General features: G+C 36.2%; 1 protein-coding gene and 1 long non-coding RNA gene across 3 annotated transcripts in view; one reads left to right on the top strand and one right to left on the bottom strand.

The window, feature by feature from the left end:
* The window catches only part of PRKD1 (protein kinase D1), a 466,527-nt gene extending 457,052 nt beyond the window's left edge, over positions 1–9,475 (bottom strand). The window contains exon 1 of one of the 2 annotated variants that reach the window (XM_082452100.1): positions 6,772–9,475. The gene's annotated coding sequence lies outside the window, so the exon portion shown is untranslated. Of the gene's footprint in view, positions 1–1,226; positions 6,508–6,771 lie in introns of those variants that run through there. The other variant, XM_082452099.1, reaches the window with a different exon arrangement.
* Positions 1–16,786, top strand: part of LOC309656174 — an 822,990-nt gene that overhangs the window by 525,212 nt on the left and 280,992 nt on the right. The window lies entirely within an intron of this gene.

Raw genomic sequence — 16,786 nt, 5'->3', positions numbered from 1 at the left:
TGCAGCATAAATTAGTCAATCCTAACTGATACACATTCTGAAAGATTCAGGACATGTTAAATGAAACAAGTGTCAAGGACATAATATAGTAAAAGGTAATATAGTTTGTTTTTGTATATGGAATTACAGTATTTTATAAATTTTCTTCATTATAATTTTATCTCTTCTAATTTTTAAAAATAAGCATGCCTTTTAATACATAAAATTAAATTCTTTTCACTTTGTAAAAACCTTTAGAACAAAACAAATTATATATTGATACACTGCTCAATTAAAAAACAACTTCATGAATGAATACATAGAAAACACAAAAACTTATCTAAATTTTACCAGCTCTTTTATATGGTAATAATTTTTTTTAAAATGGAATATAGAGATATACAGACAGACAAGGTTGCTCAGTCTGTTTTTGGGAGGAGGGGCGAGGGTGAGGTAAGTGGGTGCTTATATGCTGTGACCCCGAGGCAAGTGAAAGAAGATTCTTGGTGGTGGTAGAAAAGTTGTGGTACCATACCATGTGGGATAGAACATTAAGAACAAATGTCTTCTCCTAAGTGAAGTAAGTCAGAAAGAGAAAGACAAATACTATATGACATCACTTATATGTAGAATCTAAAATATGACACAAATGAACATATCTACAAAACAGAAATAGACACACAGACATAGAGAACAGACTTGTCGTTGCCAAGGGGGTTATGGGGTATGGGGGAGGGATGGATTGGGAGTTAGGGATTAGCAGATGCAAACTATTATATATAGGATGGATAAACAAGGTCCTACTGTATAGCACAGGGAACTATATTCAATATCCTGTCATAAACCATAATGGAAAAGAATATGAAAAAGAATGTGTGTGTGTATATATATGTAATTTATATATATATATATACACACACACACACACACACACACACATAACTGAGTCACTTTGCTGCACAGCAGAAATCAACATAACGTTGTAGATCAACTATATTTCAATAAAATTTTTAAAAAAAGAACAAATGCCCTCTCAATGGAAAATGCCTGGAATGTAAGTAATGAAGCTGGAGATGAAGAGCAGAACCTTGAATTTTCTGAACAGCAGCAGAGGTAACTGCCTGAGCAGAGAATAGCATTTATGTAAAGGTTTTGTGGCCCTCATGAAATTCTCAAAGTGTTCTTCAGTCTGCCCAGACACTGACCCCTTTTCTTTTGGCTCCCCTTAGCCTCTCTTTCTTTCTTACCTTGTCTCTGGGCCTTCTATAACTTTCTCTCTTCCATTCCATTTTCTGCTTATTTTATTCTCAGGAAACCATCATGGCCTCAGGATATTTTCCATGACTCAGAAATTTTTCCATTACTATAAAAGCAGTCAGGGTGGCAAACAGACTATGCATGGCCTTTCAGATGAAAGTAAAGTTGGAAGAGTTTCTTCCTGTTCCCTCATGGCGAAGAGTGAAGGTTGTTGAGAAGGATGGAAAACATGAATGTTCCCGAATTCGTGAAGCTTATTGCCCCAGAGGCAGAAGATTGTTTTCCCTGATATTGGCTAGCCCAGTGGGGTAAATGTTAGGGCTGGGAGCTTTCCTTTGTTGCAGCACAAACAGTGACTATTCCATTTACTTGTTTTCTATTCAATAGGGCAAATCCATAAGCAGGGAGCTCCCTAGTTTTCTGACATGACATTGATGTAAAGTTTAAAAGATACTCTTCTTAAAAGCAGAGAGAGCTGAATGGGGGTTTGATTCTGTGCCATGGTGATAATGAGGATCGGCTAAGGAGGTCTGTGACTGGCAGAACTGGTGTGTGCTTTAAGACACACAGTGGTGCCAAGGAACAATACAAAGTGTGAGAACAAGCAGACTGAGTCACGATCCATTGCAGATTCTAAATGGTACACTTCTGCCTCTATATATAGCATGTCAAAAGTGTCATTTCTGCTGTCATGAGAACTTTTTAGATTGTCACCACCATAAGTACCGCAACAACAGTAGCGTTTCTTTCTATTAACTACATCTGAATCCCACAGCAAGATGTAGTTTCCCCTGACACATTTGACTTGGGGAATATTAGGCTGGGAGAATCTCTGGGGAAAACGGGCACTGCTTCTTGATTCTATGTAAAGAAAAGTCGTTCTGGTTGACAAAGACTACGGAGTGTTGTACTTTTTTGGATCTGGCTGTCAGAAATCTCCAAGTATGGTGTGAAAGATGTATAATATTCTTTCAGCAAGGCTATTTTTTTAACGGGTATTATGTGGGTTTGAAAACAGAATGGGAGTGCCCTCGTTAATAATCCTTCCGCATCCCAATCCTGCAGCTGAGGTGCTGGAGGCGAGGGGCTGTCACATTTTCAAATGTAGGGGGAAAGAAAAACACTGTAAAGGGTCACATGTATTTCTCTTCTGTTATTTCTGCCTTTAAAAAAATACATCATTGGTTCATTTTGGGGAAAAGCTCTTATTTATGCAGATACATTATAAAATAAAGTCTTCCTTTGTTACATAAGACAAAACAATTCTTGGGAATGCCTTTGGGGATGCTTTAATGAATGACCTCTTTTATTTATTTCTTTTCCTATGTGTTTTTAAAAAATCTCTGGTAAAAATAAATCTAGTTGGTCTCAAGAACATAGAAGTGTCTGACTACAGAAATCTCACTATGACCTGATGTAGACAAAATTCACTTTATACAAGTTTTAAACACATGCACACTTACTGTATGGCACTAGGATGAAAAAGAAGCCAGGGTCCTTACCCTCAAAAATCTACAATATGATTTTTCTTAGCTCTAAGTGCTGATTCTTTCTTTTTTACAGTTAAAAAATTTTATATGTATATATATATTTTATACATCTTTATTGGAGTATAATTGCTTTACAATGTTGTGTTAGTTTCTGCTGTACAACAAAGTGAATCAGCCATATGCATACATATATCCCCATATCCCCTCCCTCTTGAACCTCCCTCCCATCCTCCCTATCCCACCCCTCTAGGTTGTCACAAAGCATGGAGCTGATCTCCCTGTGAAAAATCTAGAAACAGTAAATGCTGGAGAGGGTGTGGAGAAAAGGGAACCCTCCTGCACAGTTCGTGGGAATGTAAATTGATACAGCCACTATGGAGAATCCTTAAAAATCTAAAAATAGAACTTCCATACGACCCAGCAATCCCACTACTGGGCATATACCCTGAGAAAACCGTAATTCAGAAAGAGTAATGTACCACAATGTTCATTGCAGCACTATTTACAATAGCCAGGATGTGGAAACAACCTAAATGTCCATCAACAGATGAATGGATAAAGAAGATGTGGCACATATATACAATGGAATATTACTCAGCCATAAAAAGGAACAAAATTGAGTTATTTGTAGTGAGGCAGACGGACCTAGAGTCTGTCATACAGAGTGAAGTAAAAATTTTATATACAGTAAAATTCACTCTTGGGTGCATAGGTCTGTAAGTTTTGACAAATGCATACAGTGGTGTAGTACCACCATGATAAAGATACAAACAGTTCCTTTACCCCCAGAACATTCCTCCAAGTCCCCTTGCAGCCAAACCCTGCATCCACCCCAAACCCTGGCAACACTTACTTGTTTTCTGCCTCCATTGTTTTACCTTTTCCAGAATGTCTTATAAATTGAATCATATAGTATGCAGTCTTCTGAGTCTGGCTTCTTTCACTTAGGAAAACATATTTAAGATTCACCCATATTCTTAAATGGATTTATAGTGCATTCCTTTTTATTGTTGAACAGAATTACATTGTATGATGTACCACAGTTTGTACATCCATGCATCAGTTGCAGGACATCTGGGTTGCTTCTAGTTTTTGGTGACTATGAATAAAGTTGCTATCACTATTCATGTACAGGTTTTTGTGTAAACATAAGCTTTTTTAAAATTTATTTATTTATTTATTTATTTTTGGCTGTGTTGGGTCTTCGTTTCTGTGCGAGGGCTTTCTCTAGTTGCGGCGAGCGGGGGCCCCTCTTCATCTCAGTGCGCGGGCCTCTCACTGTCGCGGCCTCTCTTGTTGCGGAGCACAGGCTCCAGACGCGCAGGCTCAGTAGTTGTGGCTCACGGGCCTAGTCGCTCCGCGGCATGTGGGATCTTCCCAGACCAGGGCTCAAACCCGTGTCCCCTGCATTGGCAGGTGGATTCTTAACCACTGCGCCACCAGGGAAGCCCTAAACATAAGCTTTTGTTTCTCTTGGGTAAATACCTGGAATACTGGAACAGTAGTAAAACTGTTAGGTCATATAGTAAGTGTATGTTCAACTTTAAAAGAAATTGGCCAACTGTCTTCCTCAGTGGCTATACCATAGTGTATTGGGTTGGCCACGTTGCAATATTCCCGCCAGCAATGTACAAGAATTCCACTTGCTCACAGTGCTTGCTCGCAATTGGTATTGTTGGGGTTTTTTTTGTTTTTTGTTTTTATTCATTCTGATAGTTTCTAGTGATATTTCATTATGGTTTTAATTTGCATTTCCCTAATGACTAATGATGTTGACCATCACCCCACATGTTTATATGTGATCCATGTATCTTCTCTGGTGATGTATTTGTACAAATCCAGAAAAATGTATTCTGTGTTTCCTTACTGAGTTTTGAGAATTCTGTACGTATTCTGGATAAAAGTTTTTCCTCTGATATGTGTTTTGCAAATATTTTCATGAAGTCTATGGCTTACCTTTTCATTCTATTATCAATGTCTTTTGCAAAGCAGGTTTTCATTTTGATGAAATCCAATTCATTGATTTTTCTTTTGGTGCTTTTGGTGTCATATCTAAGAAATTTTTGCCTGGCCCAAAGTCACAAAGTTTTTCTCTTATTTTTTTCTTCTAGAAATTTGATAGTTTTAGATTTTACATTTAAGTCTACGATCTGTTTTGAGCTAATTTTTGTATAAAATATGAGGTATTGGTCAAGATTCATTTTCTTTGCTTTGTCCAATTGCTTTAACATCATTTGATGAAATACTATACTTTCTTCATTACGTTGCCTTCGCACCTCTGCCAAAGATCAATTGATCAGATATGTGGGGGGTTACTTCTGACTCTCAATTCTGTCCTCTTGATTATGAGTTTATCTTTACACCAATGCCACATTGCCTCGATTACTTTAGCTTTATAATAAGTCTTAAAAACAGACTGTGTGAGTCTTCCAACTTGTTCTTTTTCAAAATTGTTTTGGCTATTCTAGTTCCTTTGCCTTTCCATATGAAATCTAGGATCAGCTTGGGGATTTCTACAAAAAAATTACTGCTGGGATTTAGACTGGGATTGCGTTGAATCTGTGTATATTTTTAGGACGTAAACTTCTGCAAAACACAACTAAAAATCCTAGGAGTCATCCTGGAATCAATCCACATGAGCTAACATTCCTGTTTGTGAGCCTGGCATTTGACAGTCACATAACACCTTTCTTTAAGAACGGTACCCATTGGATAAAGCACTGGAGAAAAATATTGAGATTAGAAAATCTATTTCTTGGCCCAATACATTCTGGTGGCAAGTCTCAGCATAAATAACAACTTAATTCTCAGGTATGCAGATCAGCAGAACAGGCCTCAGAAGCCAATGTAATTAGGCATAAAAAGATAGCTCGTCTTCATAGCACACTCTGCCTACTTGCATCAAAATAGCAAACTTCAAACTGGAAACATGATTCTCTCTGCAGGAAGACTGAGTGGTGTCCCACAGAGAACCACTGTCTCCTACAGTGTCCCTGTCTGTTTGTCCTATTCGGAGAATGACAACACAGCTGCTTAGGGACACAGGCTCCAAGTTAAATTATAAGAATGAGGGATGTAAAGGGGTATTCACATCATATTGGAATAATTCCTAGTCTAAAGAGAGCTTAATGAAAGGAAGCCTGAAATTCACATTCATGGGACCCTAAGATCACTCCTATAGTAATATCACAGAGAAGAATGGTACTCTTTTCAGTGGTTCATCTACACCCTGTTTGTTTTTTCCCTTCAGTTAGATTGTTTGATGAATTGCCAGTTTTCCTGGTTTCCTGCAGATTTCCATTGTAGAAGTTGTAAAAATCTTTTAATTGCACCAAACCAAGTACCCATCCTTTGTTGACATGGAGCTGGCTTGTGTCTTGAGAAATTTTCAAGCAAAGTCTGTGGATAAAAGTATAGCAGCATGTTTTGCACACTGAAGGGGAAAAACTAATTCAGAGAATTGGGGTTTTTTTCTTGTTGTCACATGCTTTCTGGTATCATTTTAAATTTATTTATAAAACTGCTGTCATTAATATTATGCTCACTTGGTTGAAATTATTTTGTTTCTCCCCTCTGGAAATAGAGCTGCTCAAGACTGATAAATAATAACACATTATATAAGTACTGTGGATTATTTAACATTCTGATTAATGAGATATTTTCTATCCAAAAATGACAATCTTCAGAGCTCTGCAGAGGTAAGCTTGTCATTCTCAGATCATGAATAGCGTTTACATTTGAAAGATGAATCTGATACATTGGTAAAATGGTTAATTTTGCCCTCAAACCTTTTTTATGAAATCACTGGTAGAACAGCCAGGATGAAAAGTTCTCATTAAAAACTGACCTTGTTTGTATGGCACTAAGCCAGACCAGAAAACACAAGCTCATGCAAGCTCAAAGATTTTTGAGAATATAGATTCAGATTCTTCTAAGGCTATTTTCACTTTGGTTTATTACCAACCCAGCAAATAAGCATGGCAAAAACTATAAAGGAGATGGGGATACAAGTGAGTGGACTATAAAGGAGTACAATACAACTCACCCTGCTGCAGCCTCTCTTGTTCTGACATTCCACAAGGAATTCATCCAGTCATAGGAGCTGGAATCGCAGGCTCTCTCCCCTTAATACTTCAGCGTAGAGGATGGTAGGGACATCAGCTTGATTGGCATGTGAGGAAATTCTTGAGGTGCCCAGTAACCTACCTCCCACCTTGTCAGCTTTGCTTTCCAGGGCGCTAGGCTGGGCCATGTCCTGGCCCAGGTGTTCTTCCTCCAAACATGCTGCATTTAGCATCACATCCACTCGTCCTCATTAGGCTATCTGCTTCCCTTTTTCAACCACACTTTCACTGGCAAAAATTGTACTAAGCTTTGTCATTGCTTTAAGAGAAAGATATGGTCATAGCAAAGCACATTTAAACACTCAGATTTCTCAGCCTTTGTGGCTAATTTTTAACTAATCGAAGAGGCTAAGGAAGTTCTCAGGAAGCTAGCTAGGGTGCTGACAATAAGAGCAATTGGGTAATCATATAATAAATTAAAGCCTGATTGCTTTGGATTGCTTTTTGTAGGAACAGATTTACCAAAAAAAAAAAAAATCCTTCATGCAACCCCCAAATCATCAAACATATGTGATTTTAAAAAAACATCAAAAGAAAAAGAGACTAAAACATTGGTTTTAAACAAAATGGCTCCAACTACTTTTCCAGACTCTAAAGATTTCTACGTCCCTGGATTCTCAGTTCCTCAGACACTTCAGAGTTATAAAGAGAAGTAAAATAAGTTTCCTGACAACAGTTTATTCAGTCACATAGAACAGATTAAAATCAGGTTGTATCCATGGGAAGAAGTATTCTTTACAGTCTCAGGAGCTCCCCTGCTCTCTCAATGAGGGAGAAGAATCCCTCCTCACTCTGAGGGAGCTGCCTTCTAACTCATGCTTGATGCAGTCTAACAGCCTGATGTTCCATTCTCTCCACAATAGTGTAGCAATATAATCTTAACCCTGAGCACCTCTGGGAGGACATGAAGACTGAAGGCAGAAGAGGGTGCTAGTGCTGCTAGGAAGGAATTTAGAGAATGTATATAGGAAGGGGAACCTCAGCATGGGAATGCCATGGTTCCCATGCACTCTTGGAGAGTTCAAAACCAGAAGGAGGATGGGGAAAAGAACAGTAATAAGGAAAAGATGTGAGAGACCAGACTCTCATTGGGCTCTCAGTGGTGCCTATAACTGGAGATGGTACTTCAAGGAACCTAAAAACCATGTTTTTAAGAGAAAAAGAAAACTATGAATGTAGCTATTAAACTGACCTCACTCCCAATTGCCATGAAAAAGGCTAAAGAGCATGAAACTAATATGCCAGTACCTGTGCTGGAAATGAGGGGAAAATACCACTCATATGCCAGACACTTGGAATTTCTATTGTATTGAAGGTGATATAGAAGGCCAACTGGTGACTATTCTATACTGTGAATTACCTGGGAAACAGGTACAGGAGACCCTAAATAATACATTAATACCCTATAATTGAGAAATGAGGGCAGGATATGGAGCAGGCAGCTGCACCAAACAGAAAATATGTGTGGATGAGCTTTAGTCTAGAACAGATGGCCCCCCAAACCCAAGAGTTGGCAAAGTAGGGCTTCCTCAGAAAGACATGTAAAAGATACTGTAAGTCAAAAGGAGAGAGACCATCTGGAGGAAGCAGAGGAAATGCCTTCCTTAAAATAGATTTATTGCAAGAAAAAGAGCACATTTTATAAAATGTCTAATTTGAGTTCTCAAAAATATATGTCAAATATCAAAAGGAAGAAGTTAAGAAATGTCAGATTTCATGAAGGTAAAAAATAAAATTGTTCAACTAAAACCTGAAGAGAGGCAATAAACAGCAGATTGGATATTGCAGAAAATTCACTTTAGCGAAATAGAAGACAAATTTCAGAATTTATCTAAAGGTGAAGGTTAAAAAAATGAAAATAATTTTAGATAAGAGGTTCTATGGAAGAAAAATTCTAATCATCCATTCTGTATATAATAAATAATAGAATGATAGAAACCAAGAATAAAGAAGAAAGAAAAATAAATAGGGTAGAAGCAAATAATAAAAGAAATTTTAAAATTAATAAAGCCTGAATCTACAGAGGAGAAAAGTTCCCTGAAAATCACCAACTCAAGAATAAATAGAAAAAAATTTTAATTTCTTAAGTACTACCTACCTATATTGATCTAAAACATTAGTATCCTCAACACTCACATAATTTAATAACTTTCTAAGGCAAGATGTTACTTGAAAGCCTTTCTTTTGTGGCTTTACATTCTAGCAGCATTAACTAGTTCTGTCCATTTCAAATGGCTTTTTAAGCACTACCTTTCTAACTAACTCTAAAGAAGAGTCACATTTAGTCTAAGTGCCAAGCAAAATCTACCTGAGACCCATGAATCTTAGGACAACAAAGCTAAATTGAAATCAAACACAATTAAGAAAACTAAAAATATTAGACTAATATAGTTAGCATGCACAAACCAGAGGTCTTAACTCCCTGCTTATATTAAGAAATTTAATCTAAGCTTGCAAACACTGAGTTCGGTTATCTCAGATTAGGCAGAAAAATGAAAGAGAAGAAAAAGTTTTAGCAATTTATTCACTTCAAAATGGAAGTTCAAACTAGACAACCCAGAAGAAATAAATTCCTAGAAATATATAATCTTCCAAAACTGAATCATGAAGAAAGAAAAAATCAGAATAGACCGATTACTAACAATGACACTGAATCAGTAATTTAAAAAACACCCAACAAACAAAAGCCAAGAATAGATAGGTGAACTCTACCAAACATTTAAAGAAGAGTCAATACCTATTCTTCTCAAATAACTCCAAAAAGTTGAAGAGGAAGGTATGCTTCCAAACTCATTTTATGAGGCCAGCATAACCCTGATACCAAAACCAGAAAAACACACTACAGAAAAAGAAAATGACAGGCCAATATCCCTGATGAACATACATGCAAAAACCCTTAATGAAATATCAGCAAACTGAATTCAACAATACACCATAATCAAGTGAGATTTATTCCAGAGATGCAAGGGTGGTTCAACATCCACAAATCAATCAATAAGATACACCATATTAACAAACTGAAGAATAAAAATCATATGATCATCTCAACAGAAGCAGAAAATGCTTTTGACAAAATTCAACATCCGTTTATGATAAAAACTCTCAACAAAGTGGGTATAGAGGGAACATACCTCAACATAATAAAAACCATATATGACAAACCCACAGATAACATCATACTCAATGGTGAAAAGCTGAAAGCTTTTCCTCAAAGATCAGGCATAAAACAAGGATGCCCACTTTCACCACTTTTATTCAATATAGTATTGAAAGTTCTGGTCACAGCAACTAGGCAAAAAAGAGAAATAAAAGGCATCCAAATTGGAAAGGAAGAAGTAAAACTCTCACTGTTTGCAGATGACATGCCATTATATATAGGAAGCACTAAAAACTCCACCAAAAAAAAAAAAAGTGATGAAAGGGAAGAACCTACAACCAAGATTACTCTACCTGGCAAGGATCTCATTTAGATTTGATGGAGAAATCAAAAGCTTTACAGACAAGCAAAAGCTAAGAGAATATAGCACCACCAAACCAGCTCTACAACAAATGCTAAAGGAAATTCTCTAAGTGGGAAACACAAGAGAAGAAAAGGACCTACAAAAACAAACCCAAAACAATTAAGAAAATGGTCATAGGAACATACTTATCGATCATTACCTTAATCGTGAATGGATTAAATGCTCCAACCAAAAGACACAGGCTTGCTGAATGGATACAAAAACAAGACCCATATATATGCTGTCTACAAAAGACCCAGTTCAGACCTAGGGACACATACAGACTGAAAGTGAGGGGATGGAAAAAGATATTCCATGCAAATGGAAATCAAAAGAAAGCTGGAGTAGCTATACTCATATCAGATAAAATAGACTTTAAAATAAAGGATGTTACAAGAGACAAGGAAGGACACTACATAATGATCAAGGGATCAATCCAAGAAGAAGATATAACAATTATAAATATATATGCACCCAACATAGGAGCACCTCAATACATAAGGCAACTGCTAACAGCTAAAAAAGAGGAAATTGACAGTAACACAATAATAGTGGGGGACTTTAACACCTCACTTACACCAATGGACAGATCATCCAAAATGAAAATAAATAAGGAAACAGAAGCTTTAAATGACACAATAGACCAGATAGATTTAATTGATATTTATAGGACATTCCATCCAAAAACAGCAGATTACACATTCTTCTCAAGTGCGCATGGAACATTCTCCAGGATAGATCACATCTTGGGTCACAAATCAAGCCTCAGTAAATTTAAGAAAATTGAAATCATATCAAGCATCTTTTCTGACCACAACGCTATGAGATTAGAAATGTATTACAGGGGAAAAAACGTAAAAAACACAAACACATGGAGGCTAAACACTACATTACTAAATAACCAAGAGATCACTGAAGAAATCAAAGAGGAAATCAAAAAATACCTAGAGACAAATGACAATGAAAACACGACGACCCAAAACCTATGGGATGCAGCAAAAGCAGTTCGAAGAGGGAAGTTTATAGCTATACAAGCCTACCTAAAGAAACAAGAAAAATCTCAAGTAAACAATCTAACCTTAAACCTAAAGAAACTAGAGAAAGAAGAACAAACAAAATCCAAAGTTAGCAGAAGGAAAGAAATCATAAAGATCAGAGCGGAACTAAATGAAATAGAAACAAAGAAAACAATAGCAAAGATCAATAAAACTAAAAGCTGGTTCTTTGAGAAGATAAACAAAATTGATAAGCCATTAGCCAGACTCATCAAGAAAAATAGGGAGAGGACTCAAATCAATAAAATCAGAAATGAAAAAGGAGAAGTTACAACAGACACCGCAGAAATACAAAGCATCCTAAGACACTACTACAAGCAACTCTATGCCAATAAAATGGACAATCTGGAAGAAATGGACAAATTCTTAGAAAAACATAACCTTCCAAGACTGAACCAGAAGAAACAGAAAATATGAACATACCAATCACCAAATAATGAAATTGAAACTGTGATTAAAAATCTTCCAACAAACAAAAGTCCAGGACCAGATGGCTTCACAGTTGAATTCTATCAAACATTTAGAGAAGAGCTAACACCCATCCTTCTCAAACTCTTCCAAAAAATTGCAGAGGAAGGAACACTCCCAAACTCATTCTATGAGGCCACCATCACCCTGATACCAAAACCAGACAAAGACACTACAAAAAAGAAAATTACAGACCAATATCACTGATGAATATAGATGCAAAAATCCTCAACAAAATACTAGCAAACAGAATCCAACAACACATTAAAAGGATCATACACCACGATCAAGTGGGATTTATCCCAGGGATGCAAGGATTCTTCAATATACGCAAATCAATCAATGTGATACACCATATTAACACATTGAAGAATAAAAACCATATGATCATCTCAATAGATGCAGAAATAGTTTTTGACAAAATTCAACACCCATTTATGATAAAAACTCTCCAGAAAGTGGGCATAGAGGGAACCTACCTCAACATAATAAAGGCCATATATGACAAACCCACAGCAAAGATCATTCTCAATGGTGAAAAACTGAAAGCATTTCCTCTAAGATCAGGAACGAGACAAGGATGTCCACTCTCACCACTATTATTCAACATAGTTCTGGAAGTCCTAGCCATGGCAATCAGAGAAGAAAAAGAAATAAAAGGAATACAAATTGGGAAAGAAGAAGTAAAACTGTCACTGTTTGCAGATGACATGATACTATACATAGAGAATCCTAAAACTGCCACCAGAAAACTGCTAGAGCTAACTAATGAATTTGGTAAAGTTGCAGGATACAAAATTAATGCAGAGAAATCTCTTGCATTCCTATACACTAATGATGAAAAATCTGAAAGAGAAATTATGGAAACACTCCCATTTACCATTGCAACAAAAAGAATAAAATACCTAGGAATAAACCTACCTAGGGAGACAAAAGACCTGTATGCAGAAAACTATAAGACACTGATGAAAGAAAATAAAGATGATACCAACAGATGGAGAGAGATACCATGTTCTTAGATTGGAAGAATCAACATTGTGAAAATGACTATACTACCCAAAGCAATCTACAGATTCAATGCAATCCCTATCAAATTACCAATGGCATTTTTTACGGAACTAGAACAAATCATCTTAAAATTTGTATGGAGACACAAAAGACCCCGAATAGCCAAAGCAGTCTTGAGGGAAAAAAACGGAGCTGGAGGAATCAGACTCCCTGACTTCAGACTATACTACAAAGCTACAGTAATCAAGACAATATGGTACCGGCACAAAAACAGAAACATAGATCAATGGAACAAGAGAGAAAGCCCAGAGATAAACCCACGCACCTATGGTCAACTAATCTATGACAAAGGAGGCAAAGATATACAATGGAGAAAAGACAGCCTCTTCAATAAGTGGTGCTGGGAAAACTGGACAGCTACATGTAAAAGAATGAAATTAGAACACTCCCTAACACCATACACAAAAATAAACTCAAAATGGATTACAGACCTAAATGTAAGACTGGACACCATAAAACTCTTAGAGGAAAACATAGGAAGAACACTCTTTGACATAAATCACAGCAAGATCTTTTTTGATCCACCTCCTAGAGTAATGGAAATAAAAACAAAAATAAACAAATGGGACCTAATGAAACTTCAAAGCTTTTGCACAGCAAAGGAAACCATAAACAAGACGAAAAGACAACCCTCAGAATGGGAGAAAATATTTGCAAACGAATCAACGGACAAAGGATTAATCTCCAAAATATATAAACAGCTCATTCAGCTCAATGTTAAAGAAACAAACACCTCAATCCAAAAATGGGCAGAAGACCTAAACAGACATTTCTCCAAAGAAGACATACAGACGGCCACGAAGCACATGAAAAGATGCTCAACATCACTAATTATTAGAGAAATGCAAATCAAAACTATAATGAGGTATCACTTCACACCAGTTAGAATGGGCATCATCAGAAAATCTACAAACAACAAATGCTGGAGAGGGTGTGGAGAAAAGGGAACCCTCTTGCACTGTTGGTGGGAATGTAAATTGATACAGCCACTATGGAGAACAATATGGAGGTTCCTTAAAAAACTAAAAATAGAATTACCATATGACCCAGCAATCCCACTACTGGGCATATACCCAGAGAAAACCGTAATTCAAAAAGACACATGCACCCAAATGTTCATTGCGGCACTATTTACAATAGCCAGGTCATGGAAGCAACCTAAATGCCCATCAACAGATGAATGGATAAAGAAGTTGTGGTACATATATACAATGGAATATTACTCAGCCATAAAAAGGAACGAAATTGAGTCATTTGTTGAGATGTGGATGGATCTAGAGACTGTCATACAGAGTGAAGTAAGTCAGAAAGAGAAAAACAAATATCGTATATTAACGCACGTATGTGGAACCTAGAAAAATGGTACAGATGAACCGGGTTGCAGGGCAGAAGTTGAGACACAGATGTAGAGAACAAACGTATGGACACCAAGGGGGGAAAACTGCAGTGGGGTGGGGATGGTGGTGTGCTGAATTGGGCGATTGGGATTGACATGTATAAAGTGATGTGTATAAAATTGATGACTGACTAAAAAAAAAAAGGGAAAAAAACCCCATTAGAACTAATAAATGAATTTAATAAAGTCATAAATTACAAAATTAATATACAGCAATCCCACTTATGGATATTTTTCCAAAGAAGACAAAACCACTAATTTGAGGAGATATATGCACCCCTATGTTCATTGCAGCATTTTTTACAATAGCCAAGATACAAAAGCACCCTAAGTGTCCAAAGTGTCCATCGATAGATGAACAGATAAAGAAGATGTGGTGTATGTATGTATGTGTGTGTGTGTGTATATATATATATATATATATATATATATATATATATATATAAATGGAGTATTAGCCATTGAAAACGAATGAAATCTTGCGAATTGCAACACATGGATGAATCGAGAGGTATTATGCTAAGTGAAATAAGTCAGAGAGAGAAAAAAAAACCATATGATTTCACTTATTTGTGGAATCTAAAAAAACAAACAAAACAGAAAGAGACTCATAAGTACAAACTGCCATTTGTCAGAGGGGAGAGAGATGGGGGACAGGCAAAACAGATGAAGGGGATTAAGAGGTACAAAATTTTAGATAAAAATAAATATGTCATGGGAACGTAATGTACAGCATAGGGGATACAGTTTTGAAATATTGTAATAACTTTGGTGACAGAAGGTAACTAGATTTATCATGGTAATTATTTCATAATGTAAAAAACACTATGTATATTTTTATGTATCCTTTAAAATATATTTTTATTTTACATATTTCATTTATTATATAGGTATATTTTATGTGTATAATATATATTGTGTATATTTGTAATGTATAAAAAGATCACTATGCTGTACACCTGAAACAAATATAGTATTGTAGGTCAACTATAATTGAATAAAAATCTCTTTTTAAATGGAAGTTGATGTTCCCAGTGTCCACTGTACCACAGAAAAACATATACTGTGAATTTTGGTTTAAGGGTTATTAGGTAATGTGATCAGAAGAATGGATTATGAGGGCCTATCTCCTTATGACTGTGCCATTAACCTCTGCCAATTTATGGAATTTTTGGAAGAAACTCAAACTGCCTAGACTAAGCAAAGGGCAAGTAGAATCTTGACCTCTTAATGAACTTAACTAGTAAACACAAATATAGGTGTATGTAGTAATATACTAAAAGCCTCCCACAAGTGTTGGTACCTTGTCTCTGGAATTAATATGTGATATCACCCACCACTGGGCTGCTCTTGTTCTTCCTCCCTTTCCTGCATCCCCCCCCCCTTCCTCCGGGGCTTCTTTCACTACCTGTATTAAGAATCTATTTGGAACAAGTCTTTAGGCTTTGACCTGGACATCAATTCCAGGTCCTATCTTTCCTTTTTCCCACGGCCCTATGAATCTCTACTGCAGATATCAGACACTGTGACTCCTAAATCTTGCCCCAAGCTCTGTAGGAAGTAATTCTCTTCCCAACACTAGGGGAGAAAAATCACTTGCACAGCTGAACTTCCATGAGGTCAACGGAAGCCACAATGTCGGAAGTAATTTACAGATTGATAAATATTTATCACGATTTAGGTTTCTGCAGTGGAGGTGCACGGAGGAAAAACTTCCCAGTGAAATATAAACCAGCTGCTAATATGGATATGGAACTTACTGAGCTGAGGGAGAATTACAGAAAATATAGTTTCCCTGAAATTTGGAAATGAATATATAAATCTCAGAACTGTCCTTTAATTTGTGGCCCTGTAGCAAAACTTTGGCTTTTATTTGATTTTACTTGACTCTGTGAAAATGTATTCTCTTTCATGAAACCACAAATTCAAAAGTGAAAGCTACCACCAATGATGCAATTTTGGAATCAGAATTGTTATGTGTCTTTTTTTTATTGAAGTATAATTGATTTACAATGTGTTAGTTTCAGGTATACAGCAAAATGATTTAGTTTTATAAATAAATAAATATTCTTTTTCAGGTCCTTTTCCATTATAGGTTATTATGATATTGAATATAGTTCCCTGTGCTATACAGTAGGTCCTTGTTGTTTATCTATTTTATATATAGTAGTGTGTATCTGTTAATCCCAAACTCCTAATTTATACTCCCCTTTCCCCCTTTGATAACCATAAGATTGTTTTCAATGTCTATAAGTTTATTTCCATTTTGTAAATAAGTTCATTTGTACCATTTTTTTAGAGTCCACATATAAGTGACATCATATGATATTTGTCTTTGTCTGACTTACTACACTTAGTATGATAATCTCTAGGTCCATGCATGTTGCTGCAAATGGCATTATTTCATTCGATTTTTTTATGGCTGATAATATTTCATTGTATATATATA

The sequence above is a fragment of the Balaenoptera physalus genome (genome assembly GCF_965194825.1).
Source record: "Balaenoptera physalus genome assembly, chromosome: 2".
Lineage (NCBI taxonomy): Eukaryota > Metazoa > Chordata > Mammalia > Artiodactyla > Balaenopteridae > Balaenoptera > Balaenoptera physalus.
Note: the sequence above shows the minus strand (reverse complement) of the source record. Positions and strands in the feature narration are given on the sequence as shown.